Here is a 16,791-nt window from a genome sequence, read left to right as displayed (position 1 = left end):
CTCCCCACAGAGGATGTCACTCTGGACCCAGATACAGCTCACCCCAGTCTGGCCCTTTCCAAGGACCGGAGAAGCGTGACAGCTACAAAAACAAAGCTGGATCTGGCCAACAACCCAGGGAGATTCGACATTTACTCCTGCGTGCTGGGCTCTGACGGCTACGAGTCGGGGACACATTACTGGGATGTGGAGGTGGCTGGCACAGGGGGCTGGGCTCTGGGCATCACCAGGGAGTCTGCCAGCAGGAAGGGATGGTTCAATTTCAGCCCCAAGCAAGGCACATGGGCCATCCAGTTCTCCAGGGGCCAGTACCGGGAAATCACTGCAGAATGGAGCCTGCTGGACCAGTCGCAGAGCCCTGGCAAGATCAGAGTGTATCTGGACTATGAAGGAGGGATTGTGTGCTTCTACAATGCTGACACCATGGCCCCCCTCCATGCCTTCACCTCCTCCTTTTCTGGGAAGATCTACCCGTTCTTCTGGGTCTGGTCTGTAGGGACCTCCCTTAGACTGTGTTCCCCACAACCCTCCAATAACTGAGGGAACAGTCTAGAGGCTGCTGCCATTTCTGAGGACATCAATGGACGTTGGATCATGTTTTGTCTCAGCCAGAGATTGAAGCATGAACACTGTGATGCGTCTGGATTTTAGCCCATGAGGCAGCATCTCCCTTAAACACCTCTTTGCTGCCTGCCACACTGCCCCTCGTGCATGGGAAATGCTTCCTAATAAAACCCAAGCAACTGCTACCTTCTCCTCCCCTAGGTCCCTCCTTAATTGTCCCTTCTGCCATGATGCCTCCAGAACTCAGCCTGGTGATCAGGGCTAGACAAGTGATCTGCTGTGAATATGACTTGCCCTCATCTTTCCTATCCTGCTCTACCTTTTCCTCCAATTGAAAAGAAATGCATCCTGTGTAGCTAGCTAAGGTGGGCCAATTCTTCCCCATACTGTGAGAGAAATGAGAATTCTGGTTTAGCATATGTGTTAATTGTTTTGTGTTAGAGAGAATTAATATAGATGTCAGTGCAGCTCTCTCCTTCTAGGTGTATAGGGTATAAACTGGTGATGAATTCACTGAGGCTGGAAATTAGAAGGAGCTTTCTAATGTAGCCTTTTATTCTATTTAATATGAATTTTGCACTGTGGTATTACAGCACCATGGGTTTGGCTCTGGTGGCTACAGTTTTAAGCTTAACAGTGTGAAAGTCACCTCTGATACTTGCTTTAGAGTTAGAATCTTTAGGAACACAAAGATCAAGCATAGTGACCACATCTACATTCACAGTACAAGGTCTTGTCTGTTTTACAAGTTTTATTAAAGTTATGATTACCCAAGCATATAGAAATACCATACAGACCTATGCACAAGTTACAAATAGTTATACTCACATCCTCCTAGATAGTGTTAGGGTCTGTTGTGTCTCTCATGACTTGATCATCAGTAGAGGGATGGTTCCTGCTGGGGTTTCCCATAGGGAACTCCGTTTTTCTAATCTAGGCACCCGCTTTATAATTTGATTCTGATTATACCTCATTCTGCGCATGTCAATAAAAGTGTCAACCCTTTTTTCTCTTATTGGTCTGCTGTCCCCCTGAAACTTAGGCTGTGTACGTTTCCTTTGTTCTCATTAGCATTGACATACAACCTGTATCCCGTGGTTAAGATACATGTCAGAAACAGATGTGCCTTTACAGTATTATTATGATCTAATTTTAATCTTCTGGGTAATTTGTTGTGTATTTGGTTGTCATGGGTTTTGTTACTATGGCAACTGAGTTAGACTATTAAGGGATAGCTCAGCCGGTTTCAACCGGCTGAGTGCGCTCTCTGTTTCTGTAAATAAAATGGAGGTTTTGGTTAGCTGTCTGCTCTCTGGCCTCAAGTGATTGTTTCCTACACCGGCTGCCCCAAGGACTTAACATAATTTTTTTTTGCAATATTACTACTTGGTACCTCTTTTCCCATAATCTTAGGGCATTGGGTTATTTCTCGGTCATTGGCTTATGTCATCATTTCTTGTCTTCAAGGCCTAAAATACCTAAGCTGAAATCTTGCAGGCCTCAGCCTACAGATTCTTGCATTTCAGCTTGTCTTACTTATGTCTAATACATTATTCTTTTATATAGTAATTCATCTTATACTATTATAATCCTACAAATTAACTCTAATTAACATAAAATGAATATATAATATAACATGTTGATAAATGAAAAGAAACTAAAATCATTGGCTACACTAACCACCAGAAGAGTGAGGTTCTGGAACATCCTCCCAACAGGAATCATGGGGGCAAACAACCTATTTGAGGATGAATTGTGAAAAGTTTGTGAACAAGATAATATATGGAGTTGCCTGCAAATGGATCATCACCCAGGAGGTCCCTTCCAGTCCTATGTTCCTAGGTGAAAAGAAACAAAGACAAACCATGAGCTTTAACACATTGGGTGCCCCCCTAATTTTCTTGCTTGAGGCAAGGATGTGACAGCCTGTCATGAGATAATTTCCAGAGTGTTGAGACAATATGTGTGTGGGTGAGAGCAGAGCTGCGGGGTAGGCCACTATAAGTTTTTAAGAAACTACTTAGGCCTATAATAGATGCTGATGCAAATGGGAGGCTAGAAGTCCCTGTCTTCTCCTATTTTTATCTTTTGGGAAAACATGGCATGCGGTTGCAATGGCAGATCTTTCCAGGGAACGGTCACCCCTGAGCAGGACTTTCCATAGTGACTGCAGGCGCCCACCTCAATGAGGATTGGACCATGGTGACTGCATGCAGGGGAGTAAATGGACTGATTGGTCTCAAGACTATGAAGGTGATGCCATAAGATGGAGTAAATGAGGGTCACCTCCTAGACCCCCTAAGACAAGGCGGGAGAGGCCTGTGTGCTTTCTTGGTCCACCAGCTATATCAGAAGGACGCAATCCTATGATTTCCCTCGGCAGGCCTTGTAGGTGATGAAGTTTCTGGTCTTTGGCTATGCCAGTCTGACCAGTCTGCCATTATCCAAGATCCCACTATGGGAGTCAAGTGTAACCAGTATCAGAGGGGTAGCCGTGTTAGTCTGGATCTGTAAAAGCAACAACGAATCCTGTGGCACCTTATAGACTAACAGACGTTTTGCAGCATGAGCTTTCGTGGGTGAATACCCACTTCTTCAGATGCAAGTGACCAGGTTCTCCACTGGCTGCTTCCAGACACTGCAGTCACAGCCCTGCAAAGCGGGACACAAAGATCCCAAGACCATGAAGCAGAAAATGTTCAAACCTTTTTCTAATCTTAGATATCTGATTTTTCTTTTATTTATGGAAAGATGTTTCCATTGTCTTGGCTTCCGGTGTGAGTGTGCGTGTGTGAGTCTGTATGCATCTATAAGTGTGTACACCTTTAAAGGTCAACACTGGGAAATGGGCTGGTATTGATTCCCTAAACCGGTGGTTCTCCAAGTTTAGCCACCCCAGGACCCTCATTTTGATTTTAAAAATTTTGCGGATTCCCAACCCCCTCTGCTCAGCCCCAGGCCCTCCGCTCCCGCACGCTGCTGAACAGCTGTTCCCCTGCATGCAGGAGGAAGGGGAAGGAGTTGATCAGCGGGGCCCGTGGACCCCCCTGGAGTCTGCAGACCCCAGTTCGCTACAAGCGGGCGCACGCTGAGCAATCAGCCTCCAAGCGGCAGCCAGAGAGATCGATGCCGGCCGCCGCGGCCCCGCCCGGAAACGCCGCACGTTGCCGTGCGGGCGGATGAAGAGCTCGGCGCTCCCCTTGCCAGGCCTGGCCGGGAGGAGGGAGAGGCGGGGCTAAGGAGACTCGGCAGGGCGCGCGGGCGGAGCCCCCACCCGGGAAGCTCCCTCAGAGACTCTGCCCCGCCCCGTTGGGGGAAGCCTCCCGCCGGGGCTGGCCGGGCGCCCCTCGCTCGGGGAGGGGGGAGCTAGTCCCGCCGTCCTGTGCGGGCCGGGCGGCCCCCGTGGAGCGTCCTGGCTCGGACCCGCCCTGCCAGCGCCGCCTCCACTGGGAGCCGGGAGCCCGGGCTGAGCCGCTGCTGCGCCCCAGCGGGGTGTGTGCGGGGAGAGCCCTTCCCTAGCGCCCCTCTGTGCCCAGCCGGGGGGACTCTCTGCGGGGGCTGGAACCAGCCCCTGGGGCACCCCGGGCTCTGCCGACACCAGCCCCTGAGCCGGAGCCTGCAGGTGAGGGGAAGGGCTGGGGCCGGCAAAGCAGGCAGCTGCCTAGTGCTCCAGCCCCGCCCCCTCCCCAAAGGCCCTGCTCGGCCCGGCCCCGCCCCGCCCCCGCCCCGCCCCCCGAGACCTGCAGCAGGGCCAGGCCTGCGCTCACTGGCTGCTAGAAGTGCAGCGGCTGGGCCCCAGCCGCGCCGCCGGTGAGTGCTGGGGGGGCGGTTCCTCCTGCCCCCCCAAGCCAGCCTCACACCCCCCCTTGCGGGGGGCTGCTTAGGGCCCCAGGATAGCTCAGGACGGCCCTGCCTGCGAGGCTTTCCTGTGCACATAGGCGCCATCTGCACTTTCACCTGGGGGATGGGGGTGCCATGGGTGGCAAGTTTGTAGAAATTTTGGTGGTGCCCAGAACCTGCCCCCCCAAACTCTGCCCCCACTTGCCTAAGGCTCTGGGTGGAGTTTCAGGGGGAGGTATGGGATGCAGGTCCTGGGCTGGGGATTAGGGTGCAGGAGGAGTGTAGTTTGGGTGCAGGCTCTGGGCTGGGGGTGGGTGTGCAGGAGGGGGTGAGGGGTGCAGGCTTTGGGACGGAGTTTGGGTGCAGGCTCTGGGCTGGGGGTGGGGGCGTAGGAAGGGGGAGGTGGTGCATGCTCTGGGAGGGAGTTTGGGGTTAGGAGAGAGTGCAGGGTGAGGGTTGGGGCTGGGGATGAGGGGTTCATGATGGGGAGCTCAGGGCTGGGGCAGAGGATTAGGGTGTGGTGGGATGAAGGCTTTGGCTGGGGCTTGGGGATGAGGGGTTCATGATGCAGGAGGGGGCTCAGGGCTAGGGCAGTGGTTTGGGGTGAGGGCTGTGGGGCTCATGATGTGGGGGGACTCAGGGCTGGGGCTGAGGATTAGGATGCGGGGGGATGAGGGTGCTCAGGGCTGGGGCTGAGGATTAGAGTGCGGGGGATGAGGGCTCTGGCTGGGGCTGAGGATTAGGGTGCGGGGGGATGAGGGCGCTCAGGGCTGGGGATTAGGGTGCAGGGGGATGAGGGCTCTGGCTGGGGATGAGGGGTTTGGGGCGTTGGGGAGGCTCAGAGCTAGGGCGGAAGGGCAGGGTAAGGGCAGCCTGCCTTGCCATTAGTGAATGGCAGGCGCTAGGACCCTGCGGCAGCAGGCAGCCGATCTCCCGGGAGCACAGAGCAGGCAGGGGACACTGCTTTTTGTCAGGCGGGGACACGCGGGGGGAGGGGTGGCAGGCGGGGGCTGGGACCTGCTCCAGGCAGGGAGGCGGTGGGGTGGGGGGAGGCCCGCGGGGGCCGGGGCCCCGATCCAGGCAGGGCCGGGGGAGAGACCCAGCTCCAAATATTGCTGGAGCAGGGCACCCGGCCCTGAATATTCCTGGAGCCCGGGCACTGCAAATGTATATAACCTGCTGCCTATGGGGGGGTGCATGAAATAACGGGGGGCAAATTCAAAGGGTGATCCCGGACACCAGGGCAATGGAAATGGCTGAGGGTTTTCCCAGCAGGGCAGAGTCCAGAGTGTCTGTGAATGGCCTGGTGGGGGGATCTGAAACCTTCCCCCCTCCTGCCCTTCGCACCCTGACAGGCTGCCGAGTAACAACCACCTTTTGCTCCAGATTCACTCCAGATTGTCACATCACCCCAGGGGCCGGGGAAGGGAAATGGCTGCAGTGGACCCGGCTCAGGTAGGGGATTGTCAGGGGGTTGTGAGGTGGAGCGGGGCTTTGCCTGACTGTGCGGTGGGAAGGGGAGGGAGCAGGACATGCAGGGGAGGAGACCAGTAAATGAAACTCCTGCTGGAAGCCTTTAATGTCAGGAGATGGGCCTGAATATCACCAGCTTTTAAGCAATAAAATAACGCCCCTCCTCCCCATTCAGTTGCCTGTCCCCACTCCCCTCCCTGGCATGCATCTCACTGCCCCACCTCCCACACACACATCCAGCACCATCTCTAGTGTGCTGCCTGTGCCTTTACCAGTGTGCCTCTGTGGCACTCTTTACGTTAAGGTAGCACCCTGGCACCCCCATATTCACCTCTGTGATATGAGTATTGTATGTTGTGTACAAAGTATGCCTTGGGAGGTTATCATTTTAAAAGCCTGAATCTGTTGAACATTAATATTCTGTTGGATTGTATGTTCTAGCATTCTTTGTGAAGTATTGCCATGTGTGTTAACTGAAATATGTTGTAAGGTTGGGTACACCCGTAATCAGCCTTTCAGTTACAACAGAGGAGTAGCCATCAATACCCAGGAGGTTAATTGCTCCTCAACACATGGTTCCCTAGCCCAGAGAAGGCACATAACGCCACAGAGACAGACTAATCCACATTACAGCAAATATCTTTCCAGCAAGCTGGAAGAAAGTTATAAAAGAGATGCAGTGACATCATCACTTGACCCCTTCCGCCCACCCCCACCTCAACAGCTGGAAGTATGTCTGAAAGGCAAAGGCTTTGAACTGAGGAAGTTTGGCCCCAGGCTGGAGGGTAGTCCCAGCCAATGTACTGAGGACCTGTAAGGCTATGGCTACGCTCGCAGCTGTACAGCGCTCCCGTGGCAGCGCTTTGAAGTGCGAGTGTGGTCGCAGCGCCAGCGCTGCAGGTACTCCACCTCCCCATGGGGATTAGCTTACAGCGCTGGGAGCCGCGCTCCCAGTGCTGGGGCACTGTTTACACTGGCGCTTTACAGCGCTGTAACTTGCTGCGCTCAGTGGGGTGTTTTTTCACATCCCTGAGCGAGACAGTTGCAGCGCTGTAAAGCGCCAGTGTAGCCAAGGCCTAACCTGCTTTTACCATCTGTCAGAGTGAGAAAAGCTGTTTGATACAACTCTTGCTTAGACTAAAAGTTTAGGATTTAGAATGCATGTTTACTTCTTATTTTCTTAAGTTAACTATATCTGACCTTTATGCCTACTATTTATAATTACTTACAATCTATCTTTCTGTAATTAACAGACTTATTTTAATGTTTTATCCTTACCAGTGAGTTTGTCTAAAGTTCTTGGGAACTCTCAGATTACAAAAGCTGGTGCATTTCCACTTTCCTTTGACGAAGTGGTGAACTAGGTATGAACTTACACTGATCAGGCTTCTGACCAGTGCAAGACAGTACAATTCGGGGATGCAAGACTGCAGAGCTGGGGGGAATTGGCTGGAGTCTCTCTGAGTTGCTGGGAGATCATTCATGCAACACAGTTGAGTGTGTTCCTGCCTGTGGATGTCTGTGTAAGTTCAGTGCCTGTCAGATGCTTGTAGCTTGGCATCAGTATCACAGAGTGAGAAGCAGCCCAGGTTGGTGGAACAGAGGGCTCATCAGTCACACAATCCAGCTTGTACCCTAGGGACCCTGTCACAGCCTCTCAAACTACGCCTCCCAAATCCCCAGCACCCTCCTCAGTCTGCTACTAGAGAAATTCTCCAGCCTCCATTTTATCTGCCTCACCTCTATTTCAGAACAGACAAGCTGTTCCACTCTATGCTGCTGATTTTAAGCATGCTCAGTACTGAGATAGGGTGCAAAATTCAGCTAATTGGCAGAAAGTCCATAACTTCTAAGATGGTGCCCTGGCAAAGAGCCAGATATGAGTGTGTGTATGGACAGAATCACACCTGTGAGGTAAAGAGTCTGTGAGCATGTGGAAAATTAATAGCTACTGAGCATGTGTAGTATGGGGTGAGGAAGCCGGTCTGTTAGCTTATCAGCAGGCTGGTTACAGCCCACTCATATCAGCCCACTTGTCCTAAACATCAGAGCTGTCAATCACAGCTCTGAAATCGTGGTTAATACTGAGCATCTGCAAATGAGGTAATTGCTTCTAAAACTAGAAAGTTATACTAGAAGAGAGCCAGCATGCAGGAGGATTTGGATTAGGAAAAAAGAGTCAATTGGGAAAAGTGGGACAAATTAGAAGCCAGCCAGGGAAGCCAAAGAAGAGCTACTGGAAATATATTAGAAATGGTGCTGGAGAGAGAGAGAGACAGAAAGAAATCAGAGTGGAGCAAAACTGACTGACCAGGGGCTGAACAGCAGTAGCGATTAAAGAAAAATACCAAAGTGTTTATAAAGCAGTAACAGTGATTTAAAGGGATACTAACAGATTTATAAAGTAAGCCTGCTATTCTTTCAATTATAGTAGAGTATAAGCATAAAACTGGGTTACTGATTGCAAGTTAACTAAAGGTAATAAAAGGAGGTAATTGGAGATATACCAATCTCCTAAAACTGGAAGGGACCTTGAAAGGTCATCGAGTCCAGCCCCTGCCTTCACTAGCAGGACCATGTACTGATTTTGCCCCAGAGCCCTCAGTGGTCCCCTCAACTCACAACCCTCGGTTTGGCAGGCCAATACTCAAACCACTGAGCTATCGCTCTGGCAATTTGTAGCAAAGCGCTTTGCTTAGAATCATTTTAACAGTTTGCTATTGCAGTTTCAGTGCTCTGTAATTTGCAGTAAGGGATTTGTGTTTATTTTCTATTTCTAGATTAGATTGTAGTAGGGATTATTAGTTACTTTAATAAAAAGATACTATGTTGTTTAGGAAAGCACACTGCCTGTATCAATTACTTTGTCTGAAGGTTATATCTGTGTCCTGTAGTGTTTTCCTTAACAACCCTGGAAATGTACACCTTGGGGAGGACAGATTAAGGGAGCAATAGGCAGGTCATTTACCTAAGGGCACCCAAAATCTATTTTGGGGTAACAAGTCTGCTGCCTGTTCCCTCCCTCCCCAGTGTCTCTCTGAACCTCTACACCTGCAGCACCTTCCTCAGCTTGCTACCCACCTCCCCCCACAAGTAAATCCCCCTGCACCCTCTTCATTCTGCCTCCCATACCCCGTCTCCTGCTGATTATTCCCCTCCCACACATCCCCCTGGGGCCTCTTCTAGCTACCTCCCGCCAGTCCCCCACAACACACAAATCCCGGTGCACTGTCTGCCTCCCCACTTCCCACTCATCCCCCATGCATCCTCCTGTCCAATCTTTGGTTTGCTCCCACCCCTTCACAAACACATTCCCCTGTGACCTCCTTTGTCTGCTTCCTGCCCCCACTCAGTCGCCCAGACCACCAAGGGGTCTCACTCTTCTGTAACGGCCTCAGCGCCTCCAAGAACAAGTGTCTGGGCTCCAGCCTTGCTGCTTCATGCCGTGAGCTCTGCCCAGCGAGTCCAAAGGAGCCAGATTCTTGGGCAGAAACCTGCCCACTCTGCAGGCCCCAGGGCACCTCAGCCAGGATTTGCAGTGACACCCGGCAGCCTTTTCCAAACAGAGCAGGGTTTATTAGTGAGCTGGGACCCAGCATGGGGAAGCCCTGAAGTTAGCAGAGAGAAGCAAAGATTAAGGTTAAGCCATAGCCCATCCTGGCCAAGCCAGTGCAGTCAGGCAGCCAAGCTGTGATGGATTCCATTATTGGCTCCGTTTCTTTGGGTGTGTCTACACAGCAACTAGATACCCGCAGCTGGCCTATGCCAGCTGACTCTGGCTCATGGGGCTCAGGCTGTCGGGCTGTTTCATTGCTGTGTAGACATCTGGGCTTGAGCCCAGGCTCTAGGACCCTGTGAGGTGGGAGGGTCCCAGAGCTGGGGCTCCAGCCCGATCCCAGAAATCTACACAGCAATGAAACAGCCCCTTAGCCAAAGTCCCATGAGCTTAAATCAGCTGGCACAGGCCAGTAGTGGGTTTCTGTTTGCTGTGTAGACATACTCTCTCTCAGTCCAAGGCGAGAGCTCTGTCTCTCCAGAAGGCAGCATCTAACCTGGCCACCTGATACCTTTCCCTTTTGTTCTCTAGCTGGGGCCTTGGCTCAGCTTCCCATCCCAGCCGTGGGGGGAAATCGCCTTCCTTAGGGTCGTTGGTTGCCAGGGGTGAGTGTCCCAGCCACAGGGACTACCACTGTCTTTTCAGATTCTCCACTGATGTGTTGGTTGGCTTCCAGCCAGCCCTTTAGTTATCAGTCATTCCACCCTAGACAACGAGGTGGCACCCCCCCTCCCTGGCCCCGCATGTCTTCTCTGCTGCCCCAGGAGCAGCGTTAACCCTCCTGCACCCACAGGGTAGCAATGTAAAGCAGAGAGGGAAACTGAGGCACACACATGGGAGTCATGAAAATATTACAGAAAATTCCCCCTTGGTCATACCTCCCCCCATCGCGCATCCCTCTGTGTCCTACTCAGCCTGCCCCCTCCCCCCTGTGAGTTTGTACTGTCCTTGGTTAAGCTCCTCTCCCCACACACACATCCACCTGCACCCTTTTCATTCTATCCCACATATCCCCTTTCCCCCCTCAGACTGACTCCGTGTCATCCCCCTCATCCCTCCTCAGTTTACCAGCTCCAACATGCATTACTAAGCGCCCTCCTCTGCATCCTGCCCCTCCACACATGTCCCCTGTGACCTTCCCAGTCTGCCCAGCTCACTCCCCCACACACTCCGTCCACCTGCTTCTTCCTCTCCCCACCTCTAGCACCACACATTCCCATTGTTCCTCATAGCTATGTACACAGCCTGCCAACCCCAGAGCCCCAACCATGTCCCCCCAAGAAAACCTGGCTTCAGCCTCCCTGAAAACAATGGGAGCTGGTGGCCACCTTTACTAGGTGCAGCCTCTCTTCCACATGCCAAACAATGGGGAAATGGCGGCCATCAGGCTCTCCTCTCCCACGAAAGCAATGGCTGTGGGGAACCCTTAGAATCATACAGTATTAGGGTTGGAAGAGACCTCAGGAGATCATCTAGTCCAATCCCCTGCTCAAAGCAGAACCAACACTGACTAAACCATCACAGCCAGGGCTTTGTCTAGCCAGGCCTTAAAAACCTTTAAGGATGGAGATTCTACCACCACCATCCTAGGTAACCCATTCCTGTGCTTTACCACCCTCCTAGAGAAATAGTGTTTCCTAATATCCAACCTCGACCACCCCCACTGCAACTTGAGACCATTGCTTCTTGTTCTGTCATCTGCCACCACTGAGAACAGCCGAGCTCCATCCTCTTTGGAACCCCCCTTCAGGTAGTTGAAGGCTGCTATCAAATCCCCCCTCACTCTTCTCTTCTGCAGACTAAATAACCCCAGTTCCCTTAGCTTCTCGTAAATCATTTGCCTCAGCCCCCTAATCATTTTTGTTGCTCTCTGCTAGACTCTCTCCAATTTGTCCACATCCCTTCTGTAGTGGGGGAGAGAGGAATAATCACTTGCCTCGATCTGCTGGCAATGTTCCTACTAATACAGCCTAATATGCCGTTGGCCTTCTTGGCAACAAGAGCACACTGTTGACTCATATCCAGTTTCTCATCCACTGTAATCTCTGGGTCCTTTTCTGCAGAACTGCTGCTTAGCCAGTTGGTCCCCTTGAGCTCCTCCAGTTCCAACTCATTGCTCCCAGGTCAGGACTGTGCCCCGCAGGTGTCGTGTCCTCCTGGCAGATATAATTCATGGCTTTCCACACACCCTGACTGACACCTGACAGTAGCTCCCTGCCACCTGAGTGTTCAGATGGGATGTGGAGGCAGAATTGGTGTTCTCCTTCCAGGTGTGTGAGTGCTCAGGGATCTGTAGCCAGAGACCTTCCCTTAGTGATACCTGTCAGTTTTCTGTGCATATCTTCATGTATCTAGGCAAAGGAATAAAAGGTGGAGTCACCCCAGCACCTTCACAGCTCCTTTTTGCCACCAGTGTCTGGTGGTCGGAGCTCTCCGTCGGCTCTTGTTCATGGGTTCCCTTCCTTCTTCCTAGGAAACTTTATTTTTTCTGTAAATAGTTCTAGTAGCATATTGTGTACCCATGTTTTTCCCACTGGAGATTTGATTATTTCTTATTTTATAAAGTTTTTGTTCTTGTTTTTCTCTGGTACCAGGGGGGCTTGGTTATGCCAAAGTCTCCTGGAGTTACTGTCCAGCACTGGAGTTACTTACCCAGCACTGTCTTACTTGCAGGGTGTCTAATGCACTGAATGACCCTTATACTCGTTGTTTATTTTGCCTTGGTGAGGGCACATGAGAGACAAGTACTCTATTTTTAGATCTTTCAAGAAAAGAACACAAAAATCTAGGGACATAAGTTTAAAAGATTATCTTATGGAGCGTGCTGTGCATCCCTTCTCAGACCTCAGTCATCTGGAGTCCAGTACTTTGTCCTGGGCCAGGAGTTCTCCTATGGATCTTTCTGACTCAATTGTTCCTCTTCTCCCACCATGTCTTGTAAGAGCTGTAAGTCAGTCTCCAGACAAGACTTGACTTATAAATCAAAGAGTTCTTCTTCTTCTTCTTCAGAACTGGACTCTGGGAACTGAAAAGCCTCAGCAGAGTCCTCATGGGAACTGTCAGGTACCAAGCTTGGAGCGCAAGCTGCTCACTGGTACCAACAGTGAATCAGGACAGGAAATCCATCCCCTGATTCCCTGACCAGTGCATGTGTCCTTGAGAATGGCTCTGACAATTTATTAGAGGTGTGAATTTCAGTACTACCATAAGTATAATTGGTAATCAAGACACCTGATGCTCTTGCAATATCATGAGATTTGCTCTGTCTCTGGGTGCAGGAGTCCCCATGGCTGCAACAAGACCCAACTCTGACTACTCATAGAATACAGACTTTATTACAGCCGAAGCTGCCCTAAGCACTGGCTAGAACGTCTGTAGGAACGATACCACCAGCCATGGCATCCTCGGCACCTTTGAAGCCTCTAGTACTGGTTTCTTGTATACATGTAGTTCTGATAGGACTCAAGCCATCAGTACTGACATTTACACCTACCACCAAGAGGCACAGCTCCAGAGGTTGTACTCCAGTGATTCCTCCTAGTATCACACCACCGGTGACAACCAACTGCCCATATTCATTATCAGATTCAGAAGAAGAACCCTATAATTCTTTCTCTAGAGGGATTCTCTCCATTACATTCTTCAGTAACAAAATAGAGCATTTGATGGAGATGATACTACAATGGTAGATCTAGACATCGATCTCCATGATCTTGCAGATGAACCCTGTGTCATACAGTACATGCAATAGCTGAACAGGAACCCATGCGACATCCCTCCAGCTTCTAGGCTGGCTTCTCCAGACTGTTTTCAAAGAAGTTTTGTGTGGGCAAGAGTTGAGTTAGGGGTAAGACTCACATTATACCTCAAACTAGCTGTGCTGTGAAGACATGCTCTGTCAATAAGATTTGTGAAAGGAATAACTAGTCTTTTTTCTCAAGTTATGGTGCCAACAACCCTGACATTAGAATTTAGTATTGTCTACTCCAGGAATCCTCCCTTTGAGCCGATGGCTTTTTGTCCTTTTCAGTATTTATCCTAGGGTGGCCACTCACGTGCTCCAGGAATATGGGACATTCTGGTACTTCCCAAAACATCATGAGCCTGTTCCTGCTGAAATGACACCATGCCCACCAGAGTGACTTCTCATGCATGGTGTGTGTGAGCTCATGCCATGTGGGAGGCGTCGTTTTTAAGTGCACGGTACCCTGCCCCCACCAGAGTGACCTTATGGGCAAGGTCACACTGGCAGGGATAGAACAACATGCTCTTCAGTATGGCATCCCCCATCTGATATTGGACAAAACCAGTTTCGTGTGAGTATGGGATGGGGACACACCCAAGGAAAGCAGGACTGTGTGGTTTAATACCAGATGAGTGGCCTGCCTAATTTATCAGCTATGGTCACCTTTCCAGTGGCAGTTACTTCCGCTAGAAGGGTTTGGAAACCAGAAGCATGAATTTCATACCCCTCCCCGCACCCCTCTTTCCACTATTTTTATGGGGATAAAGTTGCTTTAAAACCTCATCAAACATTCTTTATCAAGGCTGGTTACTGATTTTCATCTCAACCAAACCAGCTTTTTACCTCCCTTTTCCCCCAGAGCACATTCACATAAGCTCGAGGACAAACAGCATTTTCTGGTCATCTACTGGGCCCTGGCCTTTTATCTGGACAGGACAAAACAGTTTCAGTCTTTGCCACAATTAATTATTTCCTGTGTGGAGAGACTGAAGGGGAGGAGGTTCCCTTACGGGGAATTTCTTGGTGGGTCACCTCTCGTCTCACTACAAGTTATGATTTTGCAAAGTTAAAACTACCTTCCAAGCTGAATCTATGTTCAGTGAGAGCCTTGGCAGCTTTCCTAAGGGATATTTCAATCCAAGATATCTGCAGGGTAGTGACCTGGTCTTCAGTTCACACTGTTCCCAAGCACTGTGACATTTCAGCCACTTCCAGAGACTGCGCTAGCTTTGGAAAGGTTGGTCTGCAGTGGTTTTGCAGATACCCTCTGAACATTCCTCCATAGAATACTGCCTGGGAGTCACCTGAAGTGGAATAGACACATGAAATCATTCAAAGATTTAAAAAAAAATTAGATACCTCTGTGACCCGAGGTGCCTAGGGCAGCCCACACTGAAAATGCCAAAGTCAGGGCAGGCTGCAAAGAAGAGAGCAGATTCTCCCAAAACTGGTGGTTAACACTGTAGGTAGATTCACCAACCAGTCACAAACTGTACTCCTGGTCCCCCACACTAGTTATGAAGAAGCTAACAAAAAAAAAAAAAAAAAAAAAGGCAGCCATCACACAGCCCCTTTTCATTCACTCTAGTCACTGGCTCCCAATCACAAATCCTGTAAAGTGAGAAGTTACTTAAAACTCTATTCGCTATACAGAATGTTCTGATCCCTAAAGGGCCAGCCACATTACCAGATCAATACTAGTTTGGATCTTATCCAAAATACCACACTGCCAGCCAATCCTTTAGTATCTAAAACTAAAGATTTATTAGAAAAGCAAAGAACGAGAAGAGAGTTGTTAAATGCTCAGAGCAATCAGATACATACATATGACTTCAGATGCCATATGGCAGGTTCTTAGCAACAGTGGTGAGTTTGCTGGCTTGGAAAGTCCTTCTGGAACACATCCAAAGCCTAGATGGGTCTATCAATCCTTTGTCCAAAGCTTTAGTTTGTAGAGAAGTTACTCCAGAGGTGAGGAGCAAGATTGAAGACAAAATGGAGGAGATGCTGCTGCCTTTTTCTATTCTCTGCCATGTGGCTTGTACATCTTTTGTCCCAAACACAAGCTCACAGCTCATGGGCATGGAAAGGTTCTTAGAGTCCCCTGTCTATAGGCATGTCCCTACATGTTCTGCTGACTCATAGGCATAGTCATTGTACAGCTAATTGCCCTTGATCGGCCAGTAAGCAGGCTGGATAGTGCTGATGCCAATCTGTCTGGGGCGGTCACCCAGAAACACAGCACAAGTTTGAGCTAGCACTATACCACACATATTTATAACTCATGATACAAAGATGGTACATACATATAAAGAAGCTTATCATATTTAGCAAATCATAACTTTTTCACTGATACTTTATATGACATGTATGAGTCACTGCAATTTTGTAATATTAATATTGATAATATTATAAATGGTCACCCACATTCCATACACTCAGCATCACACTGGTTGTTTTCCAGAATGTTTTGCACATGTCTATTTCACACCCGTCCTCTTCTCTTCTGCTTCAGAGTCCATTATGTTAGGATGCTGGTGCAAATGAACTGAGATGATGCCTGGGGCAGATCTGCCCTTCATGCCCTCAGCTGGATGCATGAAGACATGCATGGTGCATGTACCACTACAAAAAACTGTCCCACTACAGTGCCATGCACACCCCTAAAGTGGAATAGTCGTGTAGTGGAATAGACATGCGCAAGATCTTGAAAAACAGCAAATACAGTAAAGGTTGGGAGCTGATTTTTCCCTTCTCTCTTTCTTCCGGGGAAAGGTTTGTGCAGGATTCAACACCTGATTTGTCTGTCTTCCCAGCAGTTATTTTGGTTTTGTTTTCCCACTTTCCCGTTCCCCTTTTCTCACCTTCCCTTTCCCCGGCACAGGGATTGACTCTGTGCGGATTCTCTCTCTGTCCCAGCAGGTGATGAGATAGTGAGTGAAAGCAATGAAGAGAATCCTTGTCCAGCAGGTCCTGAGCAAATGGCACTGAAGGGGACATTGCTGGGAAGGTGTGAAGGGGATGATTCCCAGATTCCTGGGCAAGGAGAAGCCCAAGAAACTCAGTGCAGGCCAGAGAAGCAGCAGGGAAACCCCCCAGGAAAGATACTGGGTGAATCCACTTGCCGAGGGGGAGGTTTGGAAGAACCTAATGAAGCCACAATCCAGCCAAGAACCTGCGCTAAGGAGAAGCGTTTTGAATGTGCTGAGTGCAGGAAACGCTTTAGTTGTAAAGAACACCTTGTTAGACATCTGAGAGTCCACACGGGAGAGACCCCCTATCACTGCCCCGAGTGCGGGAAACAATTCAGTGACCAATCAATCCTTATTAGACATCAGCGAACCCATACAGGAGAGAGACCCTATAAGTGCCGTGACTGCGGGAAAAGCTTCAGTCAGAGGTCAGGCCTTATTACACATCAGACAGTCCACACAGGAGAGAAATGCCATAAATGTCCTGACTGTGGACAAACCTTCACTCAGAGAGGGCATGTTACTAGACATCGGAGGACTCACACAGGTGAGAGACCCTATGGATGCCCAGAGTGTGGGAAAAAGTTTGCTTCCACCTCTGACCTTATTATACATCAGAGAACCCACACAGGAGAGAAACC

At 49.9% G+C, this 16,791-nt stretch overlaps 1 protein-coding gene and 1 pseudogene across 1 annotated transcript in view; both read left to right on the top strand.

Moving 5' to 3' along the window:
* LOC123345082 overlaps positions 1-1,570 on the top strand; it is a 41,233-nt pseudogene extending 39,663 nt beyond the window's left edge.
* A 2,539-nt stretch (positions 1,571-4,109) lies between these two features.
* The window catches only part of LOC123345053 (zinc finger protein 883-like), a 902,586-nt gene continuing 889,904 nt past the window's right edge, over positions 4,110-16,791 (top strand). Inside the window, exon 1 of the mRNA XM_044981659.1 lies at positions 4,110-4,186. The gene's annotated coding sequence lies outside the window, so the exon portion shown is untranslated. The remainder of the gene's footprint in view (positions 4,187-16,791) is intronic.

The sequence above is a fragment of the Mauremys mutica genome, chromosome 12 (assembly GCF_020497125.1).
Source record: "Mauremys mutica isolate MM-2020 ecotype Southern chromosome 12, ASM2049712v1, whole genome shotgun sequence".
Taxonomy (NCBI): domain Eukaryota; kingdom Metazoa; phylum Chordata; order Testudines; family Geoemydidae; genus Mauremys; species Mauremys mutica.
The sequence above is the reverse complement of the archived record's forward strand: the minus strand, read 5'-3'. Positions and strand labels throughout refer to the sequence as shown.